General features: G+C 42.3%; 1 pseudogene; it reads left to right on the top strand.

Moving 5' to 3' along the window:
- Nucleotides 1-363: 363 nt before the first annotated feature.
- The window catches only part of LOC149524316 (uncharacterized), a 31,550-nt pseudogene continuing 16,919 nt past the window's right edge, over nt 364-14,994 (top strand).

Here is a 14,994-nt window from a genome sequence, read left to right as displayed (position 1 = left end):
ACCAATTTGAACCTAGAAAAGAAAAAAGAGGAAGCTTGGCACTAGAGATTTAAATGCAGTTTATGTTGTGTTTAAGTGGAACATCTTAGAAACTCTGTGGTAAGAGTGAGAACATTTTTACAAGCTGATTCTTCACACCCCCTTTTGTGAGTGGGGAGATGGGGTTTGCAACAAAATGGCCTCCCTGTGGCCTCTGATTGGTTTGGCTTCCAGTGGATTATATACAAATGGTGTCAAATGTACTGCTGCTGAACATTTCAGCTTTAAGGGTATTTTCTTCACTGCTGGAAAGTCATTGAATTTGATAATGTGGCTGCAACTTGAATAAATAGAAACAGCACAGTGTTGGTCTACACAACTAAAATGGCTGCTAAAACAACTGAAAATGAAGTTTCTATTGATGACTTGCTGTATATTTGGTTGTCTCTCTTTTTATGGAGAATTAATTAATGGTACCACCACACCTTATGCGAGTACTTCTGAAATTTTAAAGGGACAATAGCAGTTTGCAAAAGTGACTTTACTAATCAGATCTATACTATAGGAATAACTAAACGACAGTGTGCTCTACTTGTCTAAGCTTATTTATTGTGATTCATTTTTAGGGGCAAAAGTTCCCTTCCATGGTGGGCAGCCATAAATGTTCAAGAAGAGATGAAGAAAAGAGGAGAAACAACAGCTATAAGGTATACTGTGTTTTGCCTGCAGAAATGCCTCTATGTGAATTCTGTATTTTTGGGACTGTGTGCATTTTGGTTGGTCTTGTACAGTGAGAGGAGAGGAGAAGCTGAGGAACAGCAGCTCAATGTGACATGATTCCCTAGCTAGCCTACATGTTTCTCTGGTGAAATCAATATGGGATTTAATGGTTCTCTTTTCAACACAAACTCTCCCACCACAGCTTATAGAAGTTTAAGCCTGAAACAATGAGATGGTGAAGATGGCAGCAACACTCCTTGGTGAAAAAGACTACTATTAAGCAAGAGAAAACTCTTAGGGAAGGTGTCATGAGATCCACAGGAATGGTATCAATTTTCTCTGCAGACACTAACAATTTTTTTATTTTAGGGGCCATGCTCTTCCATTTGACTGCTTACGGCACTGTCAGAAAGCAATTAAGACAAGAAAATGGACAAGATTTAAACTCACACAAATTCCAACATACATTACTAAAGCTGGTCCTATTTTTTTGTTTAAAGCTTTTTTTTTTTAATTGAGAAATGGCCTATTTATTTGAAAAATATATCCATCTGAAATTTTCAATTTTTTGATGGAAAAACAAATTGCAAAATGGTAAAATTCAATCACAAATTTTTGAGTTGCCAAAAATGATAATGTTTAGGTTTTCAACACTTACCTTCTCTCTCTCTTTTCTTCTCCTCCCCCTACCTTAACTAGCAAAATGAGCCCAGGAAAAATAAATGGGAAAGAGGTAAAGAGAAAAAAAGAGATAATGGGGAAATAAAATCTAAATATTTTTCAGTTTAAGACACAACACATTTTCTTTTTTCAGTTTTTTAAAGAAAACTATAAAATTTTAATTTTGAGAAAACAAAAATGCATCTATTTTCTTCACAAAATACCTGTTCTCATTTTTTGGACCAGCTCTGCATATTACCTCTGGGTAAATTACACCAGCAGGTGGGCTTTTAGCTCTTTCCATGACATTATCTAGGATGGAAATACCCTGGACAATTACTGGGTTGTATAAGAATGGAGACCCACCCCCTTCTGAAAGCAAGCACTCAGGGTTTTCAGTGTGGTTACGTAAGAAATCTGTACTGATGTTGCTCTAAATTTCCCTATTAATTCATGTATTAGTCTTAGGTCATTATAGGTACATCTGCGCTGCAGAGAAAGATTGAAGCTGCCACTGTCAGTAATCTAGGGTTTGAATTAGCGGTTTAGTTAAGACAGCTAATGAAGTGAGAGAGACACTCTGGTTGATGCTGGTAACCCTGTTTTCACGAGGCTTAGGTAAGTGGAAGGAAGGGTGTTCTTGCTTCAACTTCCGGCAGTGTAGACAGTGCCAAAAGCCAAGTTAAACTACTTCAACTTCAGCTACACAATTAATGTAGCTGAAGTTGTGTAGCTTGATTTGACTTTGTCCTGCAATGTAGTTGCACCCTATATGGCCCCCATTACATAGTATCTGAGACCCTCAATCTTCAATTTATTTATACTCACAACACCCCCTCTGTGTAGGGTGTAAAGTGTTATTATTGGCCTCTCCACATGAGGCATAGAGAGGCTAAAGACCATGTCTGAGCTGTGGGTGCTGCGACAGAACAGCTACAGCACTGCAGCAAGGCTTCTGTCGAATATGGTGTAGATGCTTCCTCTAAGGTTTTTCTGTCACTGTCGCTAATCCACTTGTCCAAGCCACAGCAACTTGGTTGGTGGGAGGAATCTTCCACTGACTGAGCTGTGTCTACACCAGGGTTGAGGTTGGAATTGCCATGGGGATCAGGGGGGTAAATTTCATATCTTTGAGCATTAGAGCTATGTCAATCTAATTTTTAAATGTGGACTCAGCTTAAGTGACTTGCCCATGGTCACACAGGAAGAGTGGACCATACTTCCTACATTCAGCCCTAACTACCACCTGTTATTAATGTATTTTGTCCCCACCCACTCTGATTTGTCTAGATCTGTATATTGGAGTGCCCCCCGAAAGCTTTCAAATTCCTCCCTGTTAAGTCTATTGGCCAAACTTTTTTTTCTATGCTTTTCTGGCCTAGGGACAAAACATTCATTAAATACTTTTCCTTTCTGAGCAGGGTACATGGATGTTGTACATCTTTCTATAATATTTTCCCTCCCCAAATTTAACCTGTCTCTAGACCAATGACCTGGACAAAGGAGAGGAATACCAGTCATCATCATATTGAAACAGACAGAACAAGCCCTGAGTCGAAACACTGTAAAGAGAAATCCTGACTCCATTGGTCTCACTGGTGTCAAATTTTCAGTCATAGGCACTGAATATGTATCACTTATGTCAATGGAAGCTTCTCCACTAACTTTATTGGGAGTTGAATAGGCCCGTGGTTTTAGTGAATCATGGGGGTAGTTTAGATGAAAAAAATTATGAGTGATTTTGTAGGGTACATAAACACTAGTACTTAAAATCTATTTGCTCTAGTTATTACAGCAAATACAATGATTTCAGCAGGAAAGCATACTGAGGATTTTGCTGATGGGCCTTGTGATCATGGATTTGGGGATTCCTTGAGGCATTCATGGGCTGAGGATCTCCTCTCCTTAGTACCCATTATTCCCTTCCTGGAAGAAGGGGACTTGATAGAATTCAGAAGAGTAACCTGAGTACTAGAGCTAGGCTGAATAGAATCTACTTCAAGTGATAGGTTCTACAGTAGGATCCCTGCAAGTCTCACACTGAAACTATGTAAAATGCCTGATGTGTGAGTTTGTGTAGCAAGTTTAATAAAGTTACAGCCTGTCACTTAAAATCTGACCTTGTATTTGTCCTCATTCAGCTGTGTGTCTGGATCAATGACTTCACTACAGAAATATGATGATCAATAGTTTGTTCCTTGAAAGAAGTCTAGCCAGCGCATTATTGCCCATTGAGGGGAGCACATACCAGCAGAAAGAAAGTGAGCAGAACTGGTAGCAATCAGTGCAATTTAAAATAAAATATGGCTGAATAAATTATTAAAATTAGAAGGCTTTTTTCTTGGCCACAATCTGCAAATGGTATAAAGCAAAGCTTAAGATAACCGCCACACACTTTGACAAAGATAGCTCAAATTCTCTACATCTGTGCTTCGTACCAATCAGCAGTATCTTGGTGATTGCTGAATTAAGACAAAACCTATTTCTGGCCTCTAAAATGGAATCCAAGACTGACACCCAAACTATAGAGATGTTAGGGTACAACGTAAATGTAGATATGAGCCAAAAATTATCCTATCTTATAGTGGATCCAGCAGTGTCATATAGATTTGAAGAATATTTGGTCCAAAATATTGATGATTTCATTTTATCAGTTCACTAAGGATAATGGATCTCAGTCAAGTATGTTTATTGTATGTCCAGGATCAAAATCTGGTGACACGTGCTCTTTTGCTCTTTGGCTAGAGGAGATTTACACCAACACAAATTCTCATTGCCTTTCCTAAGAACTAATGTACTTTAGCCCTTACTTTTTCATGAGACCTTATGTGACCCCTCAACTCCTCTGTATTCATGCCATACATGCTACTGCAATGATATTTGTACAAACTATGCCTTGTATAATTTGAAAACTAGGAACATGCTGGTTAATAATATAGTAAAATATATGTAGCAACTTTATATATAAAGTTATATTTTTTATGTGCAAGATTACGAGGACATGTTTAAAACCAGACCACTTAAAGTAGGTAACAGTAACAAACATGTTTGTCCTAAACAAAGAAATGTGGGTTTACCTCAGTTTACCTAGGTAGCAGTAAGCAAAGCCATCAAGCTAAACTGACAACTCAAGACACAAAGAATTAACCTGTCTCCTTCACCCCAGGGAGACATAGGACACTGAATCCCCAGAACCCCTTCTTGATTTGTTGGACAATTTCTTTGGAAATGTGAGTGAAAGTGAAAGACTCCAACTTTATCCTACATGTGAGGCGTCAAAAGAACCAATCACTGTGTGGTCTGTAAATTGGGTCTTGGCTGGAGGGCCCGGTCAACCATGCTGGCCAAAGAATGATTAGTGAGAAAAGTGCCTTGAGCTGTCTGTCATCTGTTAAATTAGGCCATTAAAAAGTATATTTTCATGTAAGTTTGTAACCCATTTACCTCAATCCTTTTCATTTGGCACATTTTACCTGTGTCCATTTGGAAAAAAACTTGTTTTATGTTTATTATACTTCAGCTCAGTGCTGTGTTTCACCTAAAAGAATTGTTAGCTCCAATTAAAATGATAATCTGCATTTTTGTCTCTTGAAGAGATCAACAAACCTTATGACTTTGTTGAATGTCCCAGGAAAGGTCTGGACACTTCAGGTACACAGTTCTGGGTGAACCTAAAGAGGGGGCATGTTGGGTCAACCTTAGGGTGATCAGATGTCCCATTTTTAAAGGTACAGCCCAGTATTTAAGACCTCCTGTAGGTGCCATAATTTTTTCTTAAAAATGGGAAAAATACCTAATACTGTCTGTCTCCCTACATCAGTACTGGCACGTCATCTCCTGGTAATGGCTGGATCCCTGCTCATCAGTCTGCTGCCCACCAGAGGTGAGTGGGACAATAGGGGCTGTGAAGGCTGGTGGCAGGGTGAAGATGCAGTGCCTGGGACTGGCTGCTGCCCTGCTAGTCCATCAGTGCAGTCCCCACTGAATGCTAGCTCTTGGTCATCAGGATCTCATCCCAAGACCCTTTTCCAACCTGCACTGGCTGCTTACTGTGAGTTGTGGTGGTTGGTGAATGTGGGCAGGTACCAGATGGTGGCCAGTTACACGACAATTCTACTGCCCACCAACCAGCCCTTTACATGCTCCCTCCGCTCACTGTTCTATTCCTGATTTGCCCCTTTGCCTCTCCCCCAGCGCCTCTGTGTCACCAACTGCCCACTCCCAGTGCTCTGCACCTGGTGGGAGTGCTCAGCTCACCAACAGCCTAACTGGCAGACACTTTCCTTTCCCCATTGCCTCAGACTGAGCTAGCACCACAGGAAATCCCAAGACCTTGCAGCCTAGAGCCCAGGGGTCCCAGCCAGGCATGAAGAATGCAGAGCGCTGAGCAGGGAGGATTGGGTTGGTCGATCCTCCCTCTCTCCTGTGTGAGAGAAGTCTATGGGAGTGTGTATGTGTCATCTCTCTGTGAGTGTGTATATGCAGGGATAGGGGTACGAAACCCATCCCTGTGTGAATCCTAACGTCTTGTAGATAAGAAGATAAATAAAAAGAATCCAACTATGTAACTTTTTAACAGGGGATCAGTCAACTTAATATTAATTTGAAAGTTTGCACTGCATAGTTCTGATTGATTGCCTTTGAGCTCACTTGAATAGAAACAGTTGTACCAGATGTCCCTTATTCAGCACCCTAGTAACCCTGCAAGTAGTAACCACGGCTGGTGAAGACGAGGGTTGTAGATAGGCTGCTGAGGTCAGAGCACTAAACCAGGGCTTTACATAACACAGACTGTCAGGAATCTACATCCTTGTTTGCTGGCTGGTGGTGTCTGGGCTGTGAGCCAAAGCAACAGATCATTTAAGGCACTGAAGTTTACAGGGCAGGAACTTTTGCTGCTCTGGATTAAACCCCAAAACATGACAACAATTTAGAAATAAAAGCACTTTTGGGGTCTTTTGTGTTGCTGGAAAGAGAAAGATTTTTGATTATTTTTTATTTCCCATTTGAGATTCCTGGCATAATATTTCACTGACTAGGTGAATTCAGAGAGCAACCAGGCTGATAATGATATTTGGCCAAACTATTATGTGTGTTATACTGGTACAGATTAATTGATTTGAATGGAGTTTTCTGGATTTATGCTGGAAAAATTGATATTAGAATCTATTTTGTTCTTCAAACTATAACTGGTAACACCAAAGTAGAGTTGGTCAAACTTTCTCTGAAGATTTTTTTCTTCCAGAAAATACAGTGTTGTCAACACAATTTCATTTTTGGGCAAGGAAAATATTTATTTCCAATTTAAAAATGTTAGTGGGAAAATTAAAATATATTACACATGTAATTTTTTTGTTTTAAAATTGTTATTTCACCCTCCACATTCTGTTTTCCAGAATTTACTAGCTGCAATCAGTAACAAAATAATGACCATATTACTTTTAGATAGAAAGTAACACTACTAATTTTTAAAATAAATCTTTCAACACTTAATGCTCTTAAGTTACTTTTAAAAGTGAAAAATGAGAGGAGGTTTTCCACTTTCCAAAGCTTTCTTACTTTTTCCTATTTTGCACTGTTAGAAAACAGTAACCAAGTTTGGATAAATATGAATGTGGTGGATAGGGAATAGGTGAGGGAAGGAACACACTTTACTACATTTTCAAAACTTCCAATGGGAAAACCAGAATATCTAAATGAGAGCATTTCAAAAGGAGGTTCCACCCTTCCCTCTTCAAAAAACCAACAACAGCAGCAGCTGTACCAGCAACAACACCAACTAACCAACAAACCAACAAACAAACAAAAAAACCGATTTCTGGCCAGCTCTACAAAGAAGATTCTTTGGACTGTTGCAGTGAGAAGATTGGCCAAACTCTGGTAATTTGTTATTTGATTAAATAAAGACCATGGCTGGTTTTGGGTGTTGGTATTCATTTAAAAGGAGATTTTCTTGGGTAGGAAGTAAGGAAAGTGTCAGGGCATTTAATTATTCATTCATTCATCATCCTAGAAGCTGGAGAGTATTCCTAATTAAAAAAAATTCTGGTCTTGGAGATGAATGAATGGTCCCATTGACTTCAATGGGATCCATTCACACTCATTCAAGGGAGGAATTTCATCCTTAATGTTTCATATTTTTAATTACATTGGAAGCTTGGTAATTCAACCATTGAGAGTCTGCCTACTCCATAATTTTCATACAAAACTCTCCCTCCTTCCAGCAGTGCTAGAACAATGTGTATAGTGGAGACGCTCAGAACCATTGAATCATACTGTAAAACCTGGATACAATGGAAACCACTTCAAGCCAGGGGCTGCCGCAACCCCCAGGCACCCATAGTTCCAGCATCAGTGTCCACTTCTCCAATGAAGGTGCAATGCAAGGAGCTATAGTGAGGTCTCACATTACTTAAACTTCATTAGTTTAACTAAATACACTACAGAACATTTACTAGTATACTTTGAAGTGCTATCATAACAAAATTATACTTGTCAAACAAATGAGTAAAGTGCATTTTCTGATGCATTATTCTTTGGTTTTAATTGTGTTTGTTCACTTACTTGCTACATTAAATCACAAAATACAGTAATTTGCAATGTGACTTCCAGTCAATGTGAATTACTAGGTTCTAGCACATATGTTTCTTTTTATATATATTTGTTTGTTTTTATTTTTGATATTTTATTGCTGTTGATGATGTTATTGGGACTAGTACACAGGGCTCTGAGCTTCTGGCACAGAAAGTATTTTTTTTAAACAAATTCACATTTTAATGATGAGTAATAATTTAAGCAGGAATTCATAAGTCAATAATATTGGGATGAGGGATTCTCACTTAGGGTACGTCTACACTACATGGCTCCGTCAACGGACAGCGACTTCTGACTCTCTTTTGTGACATGCACTAAGGCTGTGTCTAGACTACATGCCTCTGTCGGCAGAGGCATGTAGATTAGACACATAGGCAAAGGCAAATGAAGCTGCGATTTAAATGATCATGGCTTCATTTACATTTACATGGCTGCCGCGCTGAGCCGACAAATGGCTGCCGCGCTGAGCCGACAAACAGCTGATCAGCTGTTTGTCCGCTCAGCGTGCTAGTCTGGACGCTTCTCTGCCGACATCAAAGCCCTTTGTCGGCAGCCCCGGTAAACCTCATCCCACGAGGAATAACGGGGCTGCCGACAAAGGACTTTGATGTCAGCAGGGGAGCGTCCATACTAGCACTCTGAGTGGACAAACAGCTGATCAGCTGTTTGTCCACTCAGCGCGGCAGCCATGTAAATGTAAATGAAGCCATGATCATTTAAATCGCGGCTTCATTTGCCTTTGCCTATGTGTCTAATCTACATTCCTCTGCCGACAGAGGCATGTAGTCTAGACACAGCCTTAGTGCATGTCACAAAAGAGAGTCAGAAGTCGCTGTCCATCTTTTATGCCTTATTTGACAAAATACCGTAAATCTGTGACTTCATCTCAGCTTTGTTCAGTGAAAGGTTTCCAAACTAAAAGTCCTTTTGCATATTATAAACATCTTCAAACATTAGTTTGTCTTCTCTCCTTCTATTTGCACCCACTACATTTAGTTTTATCCATGACTCCAAATTCTCCATCTTCTTCCATCTCCCATGGTTATAAATCTGGGAATGCTTATAACCATGGGGTGACAATTTCAGGTATTTCTTAGGCCCTCAACTGTATTGTATGGTGCAGCATATGGAGTCATGAGTTAGGAAGTGAGAAGAGTCTTGGAGGCTAGATCTCATCTGTAAGTTGCAAAAATGAATTTACTTCTGATCTTAAATTTATTATTTCAAACCTTTGTGAGCAGGGGTCAAGAATCTAGAAATCACTCAGCAAGAAAAGAAAGGGGGCAAATATTTCTCTCTCATTCCACACACGATCTTCACTCATTTAAGATTAAGAGAAAGCTGCAAAGGCAGAATAACACCATTGGTGGACTTGGCAATATATTGCTAGGTAGTAAACTCAATATAAAATACAAGCAAAGGTCTGATATGAATAAAATAAATACTAATACACAAAAGAAAAACAAAAGCAGTGGTATGTAGGCCTGAGTTGACACGAGTAATTGAAAATGGATGAGGCCTTACTTTTTGAGGTAAATGGATCAGCAGGCTAGAAACAGAATGTTCGTACTAGCAAATATAAGGAGGAACACTCAGGGAATCATTTATAATGGACAAGATAAGCATGGAATGTAAAATGAGGTCAAGAGTAAGCTATGGTTGGCCACAGTAAGGGTATGTCTACACTACCCTCCTCGTTCCACGAGGTGTACCGGTAGTTCGGAATAGGAACCTAGTCCGAACTACCTAGTTCGAGCCCCGTGTAGCCACGGGGATTTAAAAATGGTGGCTCCCCGCTTATGCAAATGAATCCCGGGAAATTCAAATCCCGGGCTTCATTTGCAAGTGCGGTATGCCTACATTACCCCGCTAGTTCGAACTAGCGGGGTAGTGTAGACATACCCTCAGTTATACAGGGATTGGTTCCTATAAAGTGACCAAGCCAATCCCAAAACACGTAACATAATGTGTAGTGAATGCAATGTACAGGAAGAGGTTTTCTGGATCAATTTATATCTCTGATATTCCTTGCATTCATTCCCTGCATTTCGGTCTGATCAACTCACCATACCTTTGTAGTGTGCCAAATTAAGATACCCGAGTGACACAATTTGGAGTCAAACAGAATGTTTGTCAAGAAGTCTCAGCGGGATTCCAACAATATGAGAGCAAAATTTGTCCCTCAGGGTATGTCTACACTACAGCGCTATTTTGAATTATCTTACTTCGAAATACTTAATTCAAAATAAGCTAATTCGAAATAACGCATCTATACACAAAACCTATTTCGAAATAGCGTTTTGCTATTTCAAAATAGCATGTCCACACTGAGTGGACCCTGAACCGAAGTTAAGGCTGGCCGGAACCAGTGCCAGCAGGGCATCAGGTTAAGACTTAGTGTGTGGGGCTGCTGCCTGAGGCTAACTGAGCTTCCTGCTTAAAGGGACCCTACCTCTACCTCTACCCCTACCCTGGACAGACAGTTCTCAGGGTTCCCTGCTACCTTGTCTACCTTGATGAGGGACAGCAAAGTACTTGGCCACATGGAGCCAGAGCTGCCCCTGGGCATGCCAGTGCATCCCATGGGGTCAATGCCATCAGCCTGGCTGCACTCGCTGCAGGCTGCCATCTGGGGGGGGGAGGGTCCAGGAGGCCCTGCAGGAGAGTGTCCACCCAGAGGAGCACTAAGAGCCTCCCCGGTCCTCCCCACCAGAGGCTCATGTCCCATTCCTCCCTCATGTCCTCAGGCGCTGGAGCGGCATGGGGCAGAATGCTCTGCACCAGGGCCTGCAGGTCTGAGCACATGGCACAGCCCTGGGCAAGCTACTCCCAGCAGAGCTGCAGGTCCTCCTGTACCCAGCCCTGGATGGTGCGGTGCAGGGCTCACAGGGCCCCCAGGTGCTGGTCCCGGTGCCCCTGCTACGTGCTGGTGGTCTGGAAGAGTGCAGGAGGCTGTCTCGGGCAGGGTGGTGCACCCTGCATGTGCAGCTGGTGCGGCTGTGGAGAAAGAAGGGGAGTGGTCAGTTCTTCCTGGGGACACTGTGGATGATGCTCAGCGCCCCTTGCAAGGTGAGCAACCATGCCCTGCACCGTCAGAGCCGACGTGCTTGCACATAGGCCATAGTCGGGATGTCTCGCTCTCTCCAGGAGTGGGAGCTGCCCCAAGACTGCACCCATACCCCTGTGCCGTGTATAGTGCGGCCAAGGCAGGGGGAGGGAAGATGTCCCCTGCCTTTGTGTAGAGGGGGCGTGTGAAGAGAGGGCGTCCTGCTGGGTCCCGCCCCGGGGTCGGGAGCGTGTCAGGTCTCTTCACACATGCTTGTGGCTATCAGGCCTGGCCCCTGTGTGGCACGCAGCTGGAGCCACCTGCCCAAGGGTGGCACAGCACATGCCCGCATGTGCACAGATGTCTATGTGATCCGTGGGAGGCATGGCCCATGCGCGCGGTCCCTGGTCTCCCCGCCTTCCCCTAGGTAGGGGACAGTGATGGCACTTACCTGGTGTGGCCTCCCCTGACAACCCTGCTGACTTTGGTGCCAGGACAGCTCGGGGGGTCCCGCTGGTGTGGCACCCTCCGTGCTGGCCCCTCTGCCACATCTGGGTCAGGGCCCTCTGGTCCCGGCTTGTTGCCCACTGGGGTGGTGCAGACTGTCCCGCCCCCCAGGATGCAGTTGAGAGTGGGTCAGTAGGGGCAGGTATCAGCCCCTGCTGTAGTGCCACTCCTGGTGGCCTTGGTGTATGCCTGCCACAGCTCCTTTATTTTGAAGCGCACCTGCTCCTGTGTGTGCCTGTGGCCCTTTCTGGCCATGGTGGCCGCTATGCGGCCATAGACGGCAGCGTTCCTCTGCCTGGTGCAGAGATCATGGACATTGGGGGACTTCCCCCAAACCTCAATGAGGTCCACGATCTCCACACCAGTCCAGGCAGGTGCACGCCATCTACGGCCCCTGGCTAGTCCCTGGGAGCTGGGGGACTGTGCAAGGGACACCAGGCTGTCACTGGCTGTCCGGCTCATGATAGGGCCACTGGGTGCGGGGCTGGCAGTGCTGGCTCTCTGCAGGCAGGCCTCTGGCTCGCACATGCCCAGTAGCCAGACTCTACCCCTTTAAGGGCCCCTGGGCTGGGGGAGAAGAGAGGAGTTTTCCTGGTTGTATCCAGAGTGGCCACCATGGCTCCCTGGGAAGGCTGGAGGCCCCCTATTTCGAATTAAGTGTCTACACAGCACTTAATTCGAAACAGTTATTTCGAATTTGGAGTTATTCCTAGTAGAATGAGGTTTACAAAATTTGAAATAAGCGCTCTGCTATTTCAAATTAATTTTGAAATAGTGGTTTGTATGTATAGATGCTATTAAAGTTAATTCGAAATAACAGCTGTTATTTTGAATTAACTTTTTAATTTGAAATAACGGCTGTTATTTCGAATTAACTTTGCTGTGTAGACATACCCTCAGTGATTTGTGAGAATCAGTCATTCCAGGAAAAGTTAAAAAGTAATTATTCAAAAATATATCTGTAAGGGTGCGTCTACACTGCACCCATAGCTTGAAATAAGATGTACAGTTTGAGCTACATATATTGTGTAGCTTATTTCAAGTTAATTTTGAAATTGCTTTTTTTGAAATATGGCACTGGATACACAGTGACAAATTTTGAAATAGAGCACTATTCCAAACCGTCCTTTAGTTCTTGTGGAACAAGGTTTACAGGGACTTTGGAATAGCAAGCCCACTATATTTTGAAATAATATAGCTGCTCAAAAGACATGGAATAGCTATTTAGGAATACCAGAATTATCCCAAAATAGTTCTACAGGGTAGACATACTAATAGTTTTTAAAATAAGAGGCTTTTGTATAAGGCATGCAAAATCAAACTCTGATGGGAAAGAATGGCACATAAGCAGATTGAATTGGGGCAGTGGGAGTTGTTAAAATGGTTGTTTATTCATAGAAATTAAAGAAACTCATTCTCAGTTCTCATGGCAATGGTTCCTTATTCAAGAAGAGTTAAAAAATTAATAGAAAGTCTGTGGTGGAAGAGGAGGTGGCTCTAGGAATTCATTTATGCACATACTAGAAGATTTATCCAATGTTGCTAGGGTCCTTAACTCAATTAATTTTTGTTTTTTGGTAAAAACGTACATGCTCCAATTAAATCATTGTTTGGAGGTGGGGCTGGGTATTAGGGGGTCAGTATGAAGGTGGTCCCAGGGAGAGATGAGTATTCCAGCCTTCTATCACTGCAGCAGCTTGGGGTCAGGTCAAAAGTGCCTCTCCATGGCTGCTTCAGCTCCAATGGGCACAGGCTGGGGAAGGATACATGTCCCCCAGCTGGTGCAGGTCCAGGTTCATTTGCCTCCTGCACTCTCCAGCCAGAGTGAGAAATGCAGCAAACGGTGCACTTTTCCCTCATTCCCTGATGAAACGGAACTGCCCGCAATATTCCCATATGAACGGGGGAGCGGTTTCAACCTCTCATTCCATCCACCTGAAATGGCTCCTGGAGAGTAGGAGGCTTGGGGAAGGGGGCAGTCCTGGACTTGGGGGGAAATGTCCCTCAGCCAGTCCCTTTTACCTACCTGGGAATACTGTCTCTTTTCTGTAGGCACATCCCATTTTCCTGGCACAACCAAACCCTCATCTTGCTTTAAGTTATGATAAGAGGAAGCAGAATAGCAAGTATGGTGGCCCTAGCTCTTACCATTTAGGTGAAGTTCTTGAACTGACAGACAGACACACAAACAGACAAACTCTCTCGAATATATAGTAGATGAAGTAAGTTTCTCTCTTCAGGATTTTGAGAAATAGATGGACAAAATAACTGAATGTGGTCATATAGACCAACTTGATTATTCCATCATAGAATACTAGGACTGGACGGGACCTCGAGAGGTCATCGAGTCCAGACCCCTGCCCTCATGGCAGGATAGTTTATGAATGGGATATAGTCAATAAATCAACAACATATATCAAGGTCCCAATTTAATGATCTATCTTTTAGATGAGAGTAGAAATTCACAGTGGACTGAATCTTGGCCATGGTACAGAGCCCAGACAGAATTGCATGATCCAAATGAGGTTGATGATTGTGCCAAGGGAGATCCTCTCTGTCTGACTAACAATCAGAGAATGACTCAGTGCACTGGCTGACAGCTTAATTTCATAGCATTTGAATGTCAGATGCCAATGGGCCCAAGAACCTCCTACTAACAGGGCAAAGGAAGGTGATTAGTGACGTTGCAGGCCCCCTGCCCACAAAACATGCATTTTCCCACTTCCTAAATGGTTGTTTTGCAATTGCTCACTTCCTTTAATTGAGCAGAACACAAAATAGGTAGTTTATATGTATGAAACTGTAAACTGATGTGTAATATAAATAACACATGGCTCTAAGAAGCTAATTCTGATCTGTCATGGTGGAGTATGCTCACTAGCCAAAAAGAGGCATATTCATTAATCTTGATAATGCACTGCAAAATGACATCTTAAATTTAGTTTCCTACATATGACCTACAATTACTAAATCAGTTGACTTTATAGCAATATTGTTATTCTGGCCTGACATTACCTGTACAATTTTAAACTTGCCTACATCTATTGTGATTGGGAAATACCCTAGATTTTATGAACAGACAAATATTTTCAGAAATGTAGCTTCAAAGCTGGAATCAATAGAATGAGACTCGGTAGGATAGGAATTTCAAAACAGGAAAACAACATTTTAAAATGAGACACTCTCAGATAAATATTCAGATAGATTATCCCCCAACATCAATTATTATTTTGTATTGTTACTTTTTGTAGCCACATGGTTAAAACCTAATTCATGGGTTTGAAAAATGAGATTGAACAGACATTGATTCATCCTGCTCAGCAGGCCAATTATGTGATGTGTTGTTCAGAATGGCAATGCTGAAATGTTATGACAGAGAGTGTACATTGCTATAGCTAATTTAAATGTGTTACTATCTGTGTCCAGTGAAATATTTATTTTAAATGATACCCTGCAAGATTTTATATATAAAATATTTAGAAAGGCAG

The sequence above is a fragment of the Pelodiscus sinensis genome, chromosome 5 (assembly GCF_052426305.1).
Source record: "Pelodiscus sinensis isolate ZL-2025 chromosome 5, ASM5242630v1, whole genome shotgun sequence".
Taxonomy (NCBI): domain Eukaryota; kingdom Metazoa; phylum Chordata; order Testudines; family Trionychidae; genus Pelodiscus; species Pelodiscus sinensis.
Note: the sequence above shows the minus strand (reverse complement) of the source record. Positions and strands in the feature narration are given on the sequence as shown.